This window comes from Siphateles boraxobius, unplaced genomic scaffold, assembly GCF_051911475.1.
Source record: "Siphateles boraxobius isolate OS27281-9 unplaced genomic scaffold, OSU_SipBor_1 6, whole genome shotgun sequence".
Classification (NCBI taxonomy): domain Eukaryota; kingdom Metazoa; phylum Chordata; class Actinopteri; order Cypriniformes; family Leuciscidae; genus Siphateles; species Siphateles boraxobius.
The window spans coordinates 1,408,367-1,420,581 of NW_027509186.1; the positions used below are offsets into that span (position 1 = coordinate 1,408,367).

Consider the following 12,215-nt stretch of genomic DNA (forward strand, 5'->3'; position numbering starts at 1 on the left):
GTGTCAACCGCAATGTCCCCTGAAAAAGGAGGCATTGCGAGGGATCCGGCCAGTTTTTGAATCTCTCCTGAAAGAGAAAGTCATCATCCCGTGTCATGATTCTCCAGTACGAACACCCATTTTCCCAGTAAAAAAGGCAACAGCTAATCAGAATGACATGGTTCAGTGGCGTTTTGTGCAGGATTTAATTTCAGTTAATGAAGCTGTTATCGCGAGAGCGCCACGGGTCCCGAACCCGTACACGATTTTGTCACAGATTCCGCAAGATGCAACATACTTCACTGTGGTTGATTTTTTAGCGTCCCAGTGGCAAAAGAAAGTCAGTTCTGGTTTGCGTTTGATTTTGACAACAAACCGTATACTTTCACCCGTTTGTGCCAAGGTTTTTCTGAGTCCCCAACTATTTATAATGAGGCTCTCAAACGAAGCCTCGAACCGTTAATTTTGTCGAACGGAACAGCGCTGTTACAATATGTGGACGATCTGTTGATTTGTGCACGAGATGAGGCTGTGTGTGTGGCTGACAGTGTGTCTCTCCTGAAGCATTTGGAAAGGGAGGGGCACAAGGTCAGTCTGGCTAAGCTGCAGTTTGTGAAGCAGAAAATAACTTTTTTGGGTCACACGATCACACCAAACAGTAAAGCTCTCTCTGAAAAACGAGTTAAAGCGATCAAAGATGTACCAAGATCAGTAACAAAGAAACAATTGTTGTCATTTTTGGGAATGTGTGCATATTGTCGAACGTGTATTCCAAATTATGCACTGTTGGAAAAGCCCTTGAGAGCCCTGACAGCAGGGAAAGGGCTGAGATCATGTGACAAGATTGATTGGCCAGCAGAAGCACAGGAAGCTTTTGAAACTTTGAAAATGCAATTGGCTCAGGCTCCAGCGTTGGGCCTTCCAGCAGTTGACAAACCATTTATACAGATGGTAGATGAAAAATACGGCTTTATGAGTTCAGTGCTCTTGCAAACCCATGGTGACAGACTAAGACCAGTAGCATATTTTTCAACGAAACTTGATGCAGTTGCAGCAGGTCTGCCACTCTGCCTGAGGGCTGTGGCAGCTGCTGAGCTGGCTGTGCTGGCTTCAAGAGAATTTGTGGGGTATTCTGATTTGACTATGATGGTCCCACACGCAGTTACCATGATTTTGCAAGAACAGAAAACATCACACTTATCTTCAGCCAGATGGTTGAGATACCATACAATTTTGCTCGATATGCCGAACATAACTGTGAAAAGATGCACAACTTTGAATCCTGCCACACATCTGCCAACAGAAGATGATGGGGAGGAACATCACTGTTGTCTTTCTGTTTTGGAGCAGGTGTGTACTCCACGTCCAGACCTGTTGGACACACCTTTGGAGAATTGTGATAATGTCCTCTTTGTGGATGGATCGGCATCCAAAGATCCACAAACAGGCCTGAATAAGGTTGGTTTTGCGGTGACCACTGAATTTGAAGTTGTAAAATCTGGCAAATTGCCATCAACTTATTCAGCTCAGGCAGCTGAATTGGTTGCACTGACATAAGCGTGTAAATTAATGGCAGACAAATGTGTGACGATTTACACAGACTCGCGTTATGCTTTCGGGATTACACATGATTTCGGAGCAATTTGGAAGCACAGGAATTTTTTGAAGTCGGATGGACATCCGATATTGAACGCTTCACTGGTCTCTAAGCTTTTGGAGGCCATTCTTTTGCCAGACAAGGTTGCAGTCTGTAAATGCGAAGCGCACTCTAACGATAAAAGCTTTATTTCCACAGGAAACGCGAGAGCCGACGCGGCAGCGAAGGCCGCGGCAGCGCAGGAGACAAAAGAAACGACGTGTACTTTGGTATCTGTGCCTAACCCTGACATTTCTCCTTGTTTAGAAAGCATGCAGACTTTTTCCACAGGAGCAGAAAAACAGAAATGGAGGTCGTCTGGCTGCAGCCTCCAGGGGGGTGTATGGATGAGTGATGGCATTCCTTGTTTACCCAAACACTTCTTTCAGCATTACGCTAAGTTGACACATGGGTTAGACCACGTGTCCAAGGGGAGTATGGTAATGCAGATGAAAGATTTATGGTATACTAAAGGATTTACAGCCTTTGCTGAAAATTTTTGCAAAAGGTGTGTCACTTGTAACACACACAATGTGACTTGAATTTGCATTTATTATTACTATTATTGCAATGTTTGATTAATCAGTTATCATAGTATGATAAACAGAGAGGAGTTGTTATGGAATTTTCCATCTATTACCCTTCTTTCAGTGATTCCTAATTATGGTCTCATCTGTTTTCTCACTTGTAGTGAGAGGGGGGCTTGTGTGATAATTTACTGTGGTTGGTGGTCAGTGGAGGTAAGGAAAAGCAGATGGTCAAGGGGTCATCTTGAGTGCGTTTGTACTTTATAGCCTAAAGGGTTAAGGGGGCATTTACCTCTCAGGGCCAGGGAGGAAGAGAGAAGACAAAGTATACCTCTCTCCCTGAGGGGAGGGCAGAAATAAGGCCTTGGAGAACATGAGATATAAAAAAGACAGACACTGCTTCTCCTTATCTCTCCTCACTGACTCACAAATGTGTATTGGTGACGAGGATCTCTCTTGCAAGAGAATAAATACTTTATAAACTACCAATTTGGACTCAGAGTGTCTCTTACTCAGTGATGATGTTTGTTTGATGATAAAAAAAGCCACAACAGCACCAAGCCAAACGACATGCCCCTTTCAGCCAGCTGAAACATGTGCAACATGTAACATGTGGAAATCTGATTATATTTGGAGAAGTTGTGGCCATTTGAAGGTAGGCACTTAAAAAAGCTCAAAGATGAGAAAACGACCTCTAAAGATTGTGCAGTTCTCACCTATCTCTGCTGCTGGGAGTGACAATAGGGCTCATATACATCTCATTTAGATAAGCCATACCCCCTTCGAAGCTCCCCCCTGTGCTTTACAGCTTTTTTTGCACTTCGAATGAGTGCACTTCTGCCGCACTAGGCGAAAAACAATTGTGCTGCCCCTCTATTTGCAACGTACCAGCAACAACACACAAATACGCCATAATATGCCATATAGCCTACATATAACGCAAAACCAGCAACAACACACAAAGACCAATATGCCATATACATATAACGCAAAACCAGCAACAACACACAAAGACCAATATGCCATATACATATAATGCAAAACCAGCAACAACACACAAAGACCATAGGCCTACATATAACGCAAATAGTGCGCAACGCTCGTGAGCCCAAAATGTCAACAATTTTAAAGTTTATGCAGGAGGCAAATGCCTGCTGGCATTTTTCTTTAAGCAGTCATGACAGGAATTTTCCAAATAATCACATTTCACCTCCTCAAATTACTGTTGCAAATCTCTTTACACCACTTTCTTATGTGCGCATACACACACAAATGAAATGTCCGCAAGCACATTATATCATCAGTAGGTTCACCATCTTAAATAACGACTAAAGAGCAAATGAAGCTTAACTTACATTTCAGAAACGCGCACGGCAGGCCTTCATCGCAGCAAAGGTATTAACTGCATCCTCTATTTCGATTCTCTGTGCCAATTCATGTTCTATGGAGATTGTTGCCAGTCCATTAACTCTGTTCCCTGTTCACAAAACGTTCCCCATTCAAAGCAATTGGGACGTTCTGAATCTTCGAAGAAGGAAACGCAATGCATTGGAGGACACTCTTTTTTCTGCGCCAATACGATTCATTTTGCTGTGCGTTCCGACGCAGCACGCTCGCTTCTCGAGCAAGAGCCCGGATAGCTCAGTCGGTAGAGCATCAGACTTTTAATCTGAGGGTCCAGGGTTCAAGTCCCTGTTCGGGTGAATGAGCCTCTTTTTGTGGAGCGGTACGTTTTGTTGTTGAGCTCTTGCTGATCTACCCTGGCCTTGGGCAGCGACGCTGCAAGGCACCAAGCCAAACGACATGCCCCTTTCAGACAGCTTCTAGTCGTGGCCGAGTGGTTAAGGCGATGGACTAGAAATCCATTGGGGTCTCCCCGCGCAGGTTCGAATCGTGCCGACTACGTTAACAGCATGCGCCTGCTTTAGTTTGTAACCTTCTGGAGGCCTAGCTTAAACTTTATAAAAGGAAAAAAAGTCACTGTTACAGGATTACCCTTGAAAAGAGTCATGTTGGTAAGAAACAGTTTTGTCTGCAAGCTAAAGATGACAAGGCCCCTTTGTATTCAGGGACACGTCGGGTAGTCCTGTAGCTCGCCGTGATCGTATAGTGGTTAGTACTCTGCGTTGTGGCCGCAGCAACCCCGGTTCGAATCCGGGTCACGGCATGATTTTCTGGGTGCCATTGAAATTGAGCTCCATGTCACCACCCCGTCCTTCAGACTTCTCTTTTTGTGCACGGCGCGTGCCCTTGATGTGCTCTGGATGTTCGAGTGAATTGAAACTGGGACCTTCTTTGAATGCACGAGCTCTCAGGTTCGAACCCTTAGAGAAAAGACTGAAAACGAAACGCTACTATTTATTTCGGAAGAATCTTGCTTCAGAGAGAATATGGTGCGTGTATATTTTCTAATCGCTAGGTGTCAGTACACTCGCTGACTGTTACCTAGAGTGCCGCGGGCTTGCTATTTGCTACAAACAACTGCGCCTTTGACACAAGTTTACAATAACGATAAGAGCGCGGCAAGTCAACAGCATTGAAGCGTGTGAAGAGGCTTTCCAGACAAGTAGCAGTGAGTTTTTGTTCTTTTTCCTAACATTATTTTCCTTTAATTACTATTATCATCAGTCTACTAGGCTGCATTCCCACTAATTAGCAAATATATTTTGACATAGCAGACGTTTTGACGGCCATTCTGAATCTTCGAAGAAGGAAACGCAACGCATTGGAGGACACTCTTTTTTCTGCGCCAATACGATTCATTTTGCTGTGCGTTCCTACGCAGCACGCACGCTTCTCGAGCAAGAGCCCGGATAGCTCAGTCGGTAGAGCATCAGACTTTTAATCTGAGGATCCAGGGTTCAAGTCCCTGTTCGGGTGAATGAGCCTCTTTTTGTGGAGCGGTACGTTTTGTTGTTGAGTTCTTGCTGATCTACACTGGCCTCGGGCAGCGACGCTACAAGGCACCAAGCCAAACGACATGCCCCTTTCAGCCAGCTGAAACATGTGTAACATGTAACATGTGGAAATCTGATCATATTTGGAGAAGTTGTCGCCATTTGAAGGTAGGCACTTAAAAAAGCTCAAAGATGAGAAAACGACCTCTAAAGATTGTGCAGTTCTCACCTGTCTCTGCTGCTGGGAGTGACAATAGGGCTCATATATATCTCATTTAGATAAGCCATACCCCCTGTGAAGCTCCCTCCTGTGCTTTACAGCTTTTTTTGCACTTCGAATGAGTGCACTTCTGCCGCACTAGGCGAAAAACAATTGGGTTGCCCCTCTATTTGCAACGTACCAGCAACAACACACAAATACCAATATGCCATATAGCCTACATATAACGCAAAACCAGCAACAACACACAAAGACCAATATGCCATATACATATAACGCAAAACCAGCAACAACACACAAAGACCAATATGCCATATACATATAATGCAAAACCAGCAACAACACACAAAGACCAATAAGCCATAGGCCTACATATAACGCAAATAGTGCGCAACGCTCGTGTGCCCAAAATGTCATCAATTTTAAAGTTTATGCAGGAGGCAAATGCCTGCTGACATTTTTCTTTAAGCAGTCATGACAGGAATTTTCCAAATAATCAAATTTCACCTCCTCAAATTACTGTTGCAAATCTCTTTACACCACTTTCTTATGTGCGTATACAGACACAAATTAAATGTCCGCAAGCACATTATATCATCAGTAGGTTCACCATCTTAAATAACGACTAAAGAGCAAATGAAGCTTAACTTACATTTCAGAAACGCGCACGGCAGGCCTTCATCGCAGCAAAGGTCTTAACTGCATCCTCTATTTCGATTCTCTGTGCCAATTCATGTTCTATGGAGATTGTTGCCAGTCCATTAACTCTGTTCCCTGTTCACAAAACGTTCCCCATTCAAAGCAATTGGGACGTTCTGAATCTTCGAAGAAGGAAACGCAATGCATTGGGGGACACTCTTTTTTCTGCGCCAATACGATTCATTTTGCTGTGCGTTCCCACGCAGCACGCACGCTTGCCCAGCAAGAGCCCGGATAGCTCAGTCGGTAGAGCATCAGACTTTTAATCTGAGGGTCCAGGGTTCAAGTCCCTGTTCGGGCGAACGAGCCTCTTTTTATGGAGCGGTACGTTTTGTTGTTGAGTTCATGCTGATCTACACTGGCCTCGGGCAGCGACGCTGCAAGCCACCAAGCCAAACGACATGCCCCTTTCAGCCAGCTTGTAGTCGTGGCCGAGTGGTTAAGGCGATGGACTAGAAATCCATTGGGGTCTCCCCGCGCAGGTTCGAATCCTGCCGACTACGTTGACAGCATGCGCCTGCTTTAGTTTGTAACCTTCTGGAGGCCTAGCTTAAACTTTATAAAAGGAAAAAAAGTCACTGTTACAGGATTACCCTTGAAAAGAGTCATGTTGGTAAGAAACAGTTTTGTCTGCAAGCTAAATATGACAAGGCCCCTTTGTATTCAGGGACACGTCGGGTAGTCCTGTAGCTCGCCGTGATCGTATAGTGGTTAGTACTCTGCGTTGTGGCCGCAGCGAATCCGGGTCACGGCAATATTTTCTGGGTGCCATTGAAATTGAGCTCCATGTCACCACCTCTCCTCACCCCGTCCTTAGGACTTCTCTGTTTGTGCACGTCGCGTGCCCTTGATGTGCTCTGGATCTTCGAGTGAATTGAAACTGGGACCTTCTTTGAAAGCACGAGCTCTCAGGTTCGAACCCTTAGAGAAAAGACTGGAAACGAAACGCTCCTATTTATTTCGGAAGAATCTTGCTTCAGAGAGAATATGGTGCGTGTATATTTTCTAATCGCTAGGTGTCAGTACACTCGCTGGCTGTTACCTAGAGTGCCGCGGGCTTGCTATTTGCTACAAACAACTGCGCCTTTGACACAACGTTTTGTTGTTGAGTTCTTGCTAATCTACACTGGCCTCGGGCAGCAACGCTGCAAGCCACCAATCCACAAACGACGTGCCCCTTTCAGCCAGCTTGTAGTCGTGGCCGAGTGGTTAAGGCGATGGACTAGAAATCCATTGGGGTCTCCCCGCGTAGGTTCGAATGCTGCTGACTACATTGACAGAATGCGCCAGCTTTAGTTTGTAACCTTCTGGAGGCCTAGCTTAAACTTTATGGGGCGGTTTCCCGGACAGGGCTTAAATTAAGCCTGGAGTAGGCCTTAATCTAGAATAGTTAATCGTGTCTTAAAAAATGGCTTTCTGTAACACAGATTAAGTACAGATTAGTTACACCTGGACTATGGAGCCCTGAACTAAAATAAACCAGATTAATTTAAAACCAACTGTACTAATCTGAATTAGCATGACAGAGGTAGCCTATAAAACATGGAATGAACCAAGAAAAGCTAAAAATTGCATGGAACTGAGAAGCAAATACAAGGAAAAAATGGCATCAGAAACATTTTTTTACTAAACAAGATAAAATTATTTTTAAGCAAGCTAAATAAACATCAGATATGGAACAGCACACATCAGCTATGGAAGAAAAGAAAAGAAATGCCTGGAAGTCTGTTTGTAATTAATTATATATATATACAATTAATTACAAACAGACTTCCAGGCATTTCTTTTGAAATTGAACCATTTGAACTCACTCTCGTGCTTTCCCTCGACCCCCACTCCCTCCCACTCGTGGTGAGATCTCCCAAACTCACACAAGAATCTAAATACTTTATATAGGCCTACACGAAGTGAATGCCTGCAATCATTCAGTCATTGACGAATGCACAAAATGTGCAAATTAATAAAAACATTATGAACATTACGAAACGATACACAATTGTAGTTTAAGTTCGCGCTGAAACTATATTTACCTTATAATATATATATATAACCCATTAAACCTGCTGAGAAACGAGGAGGGAACCTCTGAGTGAACTAAAACGAGCAGTTCCACGCGCATGCCCGGGAAACTCATGAATATTCATGTAGGCTCCGCCCACTGCCTCTACAGATGCACAAGTCAGTTTTGCTCCACATTTAACGAGATATATGGTGCAAAAGGGAGAGCGTGCGAAACTTGTCACTTGAAAGATTCGTAACATCTTTAGTTGATTGGAACTTCATAATTATTGCCCTGATGGTCAAAATGGGGATTTTCAATTCTTTAGCTATTTTCTTAAAGCCACTTTCCATTTTGTGATGCTCAACAATCTTTTAATGCACATCAGAACTATATTCTTTGGTTTCACTCATTGTGGTGGATGATTGAGGGAATTTGGCCTTTGTGTTTCCTCATATTTAAACTCCTGTGAAACAAGAAGTCATTCTTGAAAAGTCAAGAAGACATTTTTATGTTCCTAGTCACCCTGGTGTGCTAAAAAAATGGTAAATATTAATGGAAATATACTTCAGAAATATTTCACTCGTAAAAAAATTCTAGGGGTGCCAATAATTGTGGCCAACGTGCTTTGGAGAAAAACATTTATTTCATAATGCGATTTCCCCCCCACTTTCAATTATTTTACTTCAATGAAAGGTTAGATTTTTGCAATTTGTTTTAAATGGAAGATCAAAAGAAAATTTTTGATCATATTTACCAGGGGTGCCATTAATTCTGACCACAACTGTATATATATACTAGTAATACATGTGTCTTCTTTGAAACACATTGTTAATCTGAAGTTAAACCTGCCTCCTGGTAGGTTTAATTTAAGACTCAATTTAGTCTTGGGGTAACTCTAATCTTCCTCCAGGAAATCAGTTTATTAAACTCTGGACTAAACTAAATCTAGGACTATTTAAAGCCATGACAGAGAAAGCAGATTTCTGTTAAACTGGTTTAAAGGGCCATTTTAGTCTAGCACTAGGCTTAATGTCTGTCCGGGAAACCGCCCCATAAAAAGGAAAAAAAGTCACTGTTACATGATTACCCTTGAAAAGAGTTATGTTGGTAAGAAACAGTTTTGTCTGCAAGCTAAAGATGACAACGCCCCTTTGTATTCAGGGACACGTCGGGTAGACCGGTAGCTCGCTGTGATCGTATAGTGGTTAGTACTCTGCGTTGTGGCCGCAGCAACCCTGGTTGGAATCCGGGTCACGGCAAGATTTTCTGGGTGCCATTGAAATTGAGCTCCATGTCACCACCTCTCCTCACCCCGTCCTTCAGACTTGTCTTTTTGTGCACAGCGCGTGCCCTTGATGTGCTCTGGATGTTCGAGTGAATTGAAACTGGGACCTTCTTTGAAAGCACAAGCTCTCCAGTTCGAACCCTTAGAGAAAAGACTGAAAACGAAACGCTCCTATTTATTTCGGAAGAATCTTGCTTCAGAGAGAATATGGTGCGTGTATATGGTTGGAGATATTGCCTTTGTGGTCAAACCCTGTTCCTCAACGGCATCTGCTGAAGAAAGGGAGTGGACACACTCGTCGATGGCCCCAGAGTACAAGCATTAAAAAAAAGAGTTGGCAGGAAAACTGAGAGTGCGCTATAGACATTGGAGATGCACCAGTTCTTGACACAAGAGAACAAGAATGAAAACAAAGAGTGGCAGGAGGGGATGAATCAAGTCCAGTGATGCAGGCTTTGATCACAGCTGCAAAAATATGGAGCGCTTCACGGATTTGCGTGTCATCCTTTCGCAGGGGCCATGCTAATCTTCTCTGTATCGATCCAATCTTAGTATATGTGCTGCCTTAGCAAGCAAAGGTTTGGTGCCCAGCTCAAGGCATATTTACACCTCGGGTTCCAGCGAGCTATCACCAAGGTGGTATGGCCCAGCGAGCCATCTCGCCTCTGCATACCTTTGCTTGACACAATGATTGATGCAAAAGCTCAATCAGTTTAGGAATAGGACATCTTAAAGCTTTAGGGTTCATAAATGGCCAATTCCACCATGATGTAAGAGAGCATCTACTGAAAGAATGGGGTGGGCAGACTTATGGATGGTACCAAAATACAAGCTCTGAATGGGCTGTGTCCTCCAGGTTTTCGAGAAAAATCGAGTTGGCAGAAAAACGGAAAGTGCATAGCCGTTTGCGCCACCGTTGCATGCACTCGATGTAACTGGACACGAAACACAGCAGGAGGAATTAATCCTCTGGAGACTTTGAGGTAGAGGCCCTCTGACACAGGTTGGAAACAAAACCTTGAAGGACTTCACAGATTTTTTTATTTGATTTATTCTTTGATTTTTTCTCTAAATCGGTCTCCTTTCAGCATAGGCGCTGCCTTAACAAGCAAAAAGGCACAGATAATTTGAGGCATATTCAGACCTGGGGGCCCAGCAAGTCCTCACCAAGGTGGTAGAGCCCAGCGAGCCATTTCACCACTTTAAAAAAACCTTGTTTATTAGTGTAGCCTGCCTTCCAGAGGATACATATTCACACACTTTGTAATTCATTCACTGGGCTATCATGCATTCAAACTAATCAAGAGTTGTAAACTTTGATGGGTTGCTGTTGTGTATTTTCATTTAGCTGTTCTCATGATTGCTGCATTTATAGACAACTGTGCCTAGGGTCTTGAAGTTCAATCACACCACGTGTATGTTTTTCCACATTTACACGTATTCCTACTTGGCATATGTAACTCTTTAGGTGTTTACAGCACCGCTGGTCACTGTATGATAAAAATGTGAAAACATCATAAGTAGAAGTCTATTTTAGCTCAAGTTTGCTCTGTGTGAATGTATTGTTCTGTTTCAGTGGTGTTCTGTGACTCAACCTTGAAGGGAAAAGATATTGCCTTTGTGTTCAAACCCTGTTCCCCAAAGGCATCTGCTGAAGAAAGGGAGTGGACAAACTTGTCGATGGCCTCAGAGTACAAGCATAAAAAAAAGAGTTGGCAGGAAAATTGAGAGTGCGCTATAGACATTGGAGATATTGCCTTTGTGGTCAAACCCTGTTCCTCTACGGCATCTGCTGAAGAAAGGGAGTGGACACACTCGTCGATGGCCCCAGAGTACAAGCATTAAAAAAAAGAGTTGGCAGGAAAACGTCTCGGTTACGTATGTAACCCTCGTTCCCTGAGTAGGGAACGGAGACGTTACGTCGGATGACGACGAATGGGGTTTCGCTTAGAACACCTATCGACTTCGAGTATTACAAAACGAGCCAATGGCAAGGAAATGCCATGGGTCTGCGGAATTTGCATGGCGTAACTCCGCCCCACAACAGGCAGATATGTTTCTTCGCTGAGGAGCCAAGACTGAGCTCAGGCGATCCCCGCGGTACAGCGGAAAGTGGCAGGCAGACGTAACGTCTCCGTTCCCTACTCAGGGAACGAGGGTTACATACGTAACCGAGACGTTCCCTTTCGTTGTCACTCCGAGTTACGTCGGATGACGACGAATGGGGTTACCAGTCTAATCACGCCACCTTCTCAGCTGTCTTCCAGTGCCCTGCGTAAATCTGAGATCCCTGTCGTGAGACTGGCACGGACGAAGGACTCCTATTTAGCACAGGAATACCAAGGTACACTGGGGAGCATATCCCAAAGTTTAGGGGAAATATGCAATTACTGCCAACCCAGAGGGGGGGGACTTAGAGAATACACATATGACCCGAAGGAGACATATGGAGAACGCTGGGGTGTCCAGCCGCAGGTGGAATATTTCAACCCCAGGGGTGGCAAGGTGGCTTGCCAAGGGAAAGACACACGCTCAGAGAGGCTTACAGTGGAAATACACATGTGGGGGTCGCTCAGAGGAGGGACCATGCACACGGGAGGCACCTAGCCGACGCACAGGCAATAGACACTGGCGCCAACGTCAGGAGTGCTGGAGGAACTCAGGGCTTTTCGGGGAAGCTCACCTGAGGAGAATATCGCACGTATCCAGTCCGTGGAGTGGAATAGCGAGCAAGCGAAGACACCTGAGCGGGTCCAGTACTAGCTGGTTGAAGCGAGTACATGAGAGGACACTGGCTCCACTCGGAGATTGTAGAATCTGGCGAATGTGTTAGGTGTCGCCCAGCCTGCAGCTCTGCAGATGTCTGTTAGCGAGGCGCCATGCGCTAGAGCCCAAGAGGATGTCACACTCCGGGTGGAGTGGGCGGTCACACCAAGGGGGCACGGTCGACCTTGCTGCTGGTATGCCAAG

General features: G+C 44.5%; 8 non-coding genes across 8 annotated transcripts; 7 read left to right on the forward strand and 1 right to left on the reverse strand.

The window, feature by feature from the left end:
- Positions 1-3,772: 3,772 nt before the first annotated feature.
- trnak-uuu (transfer RNA lysine (anticodon UUU)) lies at positions 3,773-3,845 on the forward strand. The gene has a single exon. It is a non-coding gene; the product is annotated as a tRNA-Lys (tRNA).
- A 120-nt stretch (positions 3,846-3,965) lies between these two features.
- Positions 3,966-4,047, forward strand: trnas-aga (transfer RNA serine (anticodon AGA)). The gene has a single exon. It is a non-coding gene; the product is annotated as a tRNA-Ser (tRNA).
- Positions 4,048-4,237: 190 nt separating this feature from the next.
- On the forward strand, positions 4,238-4,309 carry trnah-gug (transfer RNA histidin (anticodon GUG)). The gene has a single exon. It is a non-coding gene; the product is annotated as a tRNA-His (tRNA).
- A 640-nt stretch (positions 4,310-4,949) lies between these two features.
- Positions 4,950-5,022, forward strand: trnak-uuu (transfer RNA lysine (anticodon UUU)). The gene has a single exon. It is a non-coding gene; the product is annotated as a tRNA-Lys (tRNA).
- Positions 5,023-6,186: 1,164 nt separating this feature from the next.
- On the forward strand, positions 6,187-6,259 carry trnak-uuu (transfer RNA lysine (anticodon UUU)). The gene has a single exon. It is a non-coding gene; the product is annotated as a tRNA-Lys (tRNA).
- Positions 6,260-6,379: 120 nt separating this feature from the next.
- Positions 6,380-6,461, forward strand: trnas-aga (transfer RNA serine (anticodon AGA)). Its single transcript has one exon. It is a non-coding gene; the product is annotated as a tRNA-Ser (tRNA).
- Positions 6,462-7,149: 688 nt separating this feature from the next.
- Positions 7,150-7,231, forward strand: trnas-aga (transfer RNA serine (anticodon AGA)). Its single transcript has one exon. It is a non-coding gene; the product is annotated as a tRNA-Ser (tRNA).
- A 2,483-nt stretch (positions 7,232-9,714) lies between these two features.
- LOC143716807 (U6 spliceosomal RNA) lies at positions 9,715-9,817 on the reverse strand. The gene has a single exon (XR_013196262.1). It is a non-coding gene; the product is annotated as a U6 spliceosomal RNA (small nuclear RNA).
- Between the last annotated feature and the right edge of the window lie 2,398 nt (positions 9,818-12,215).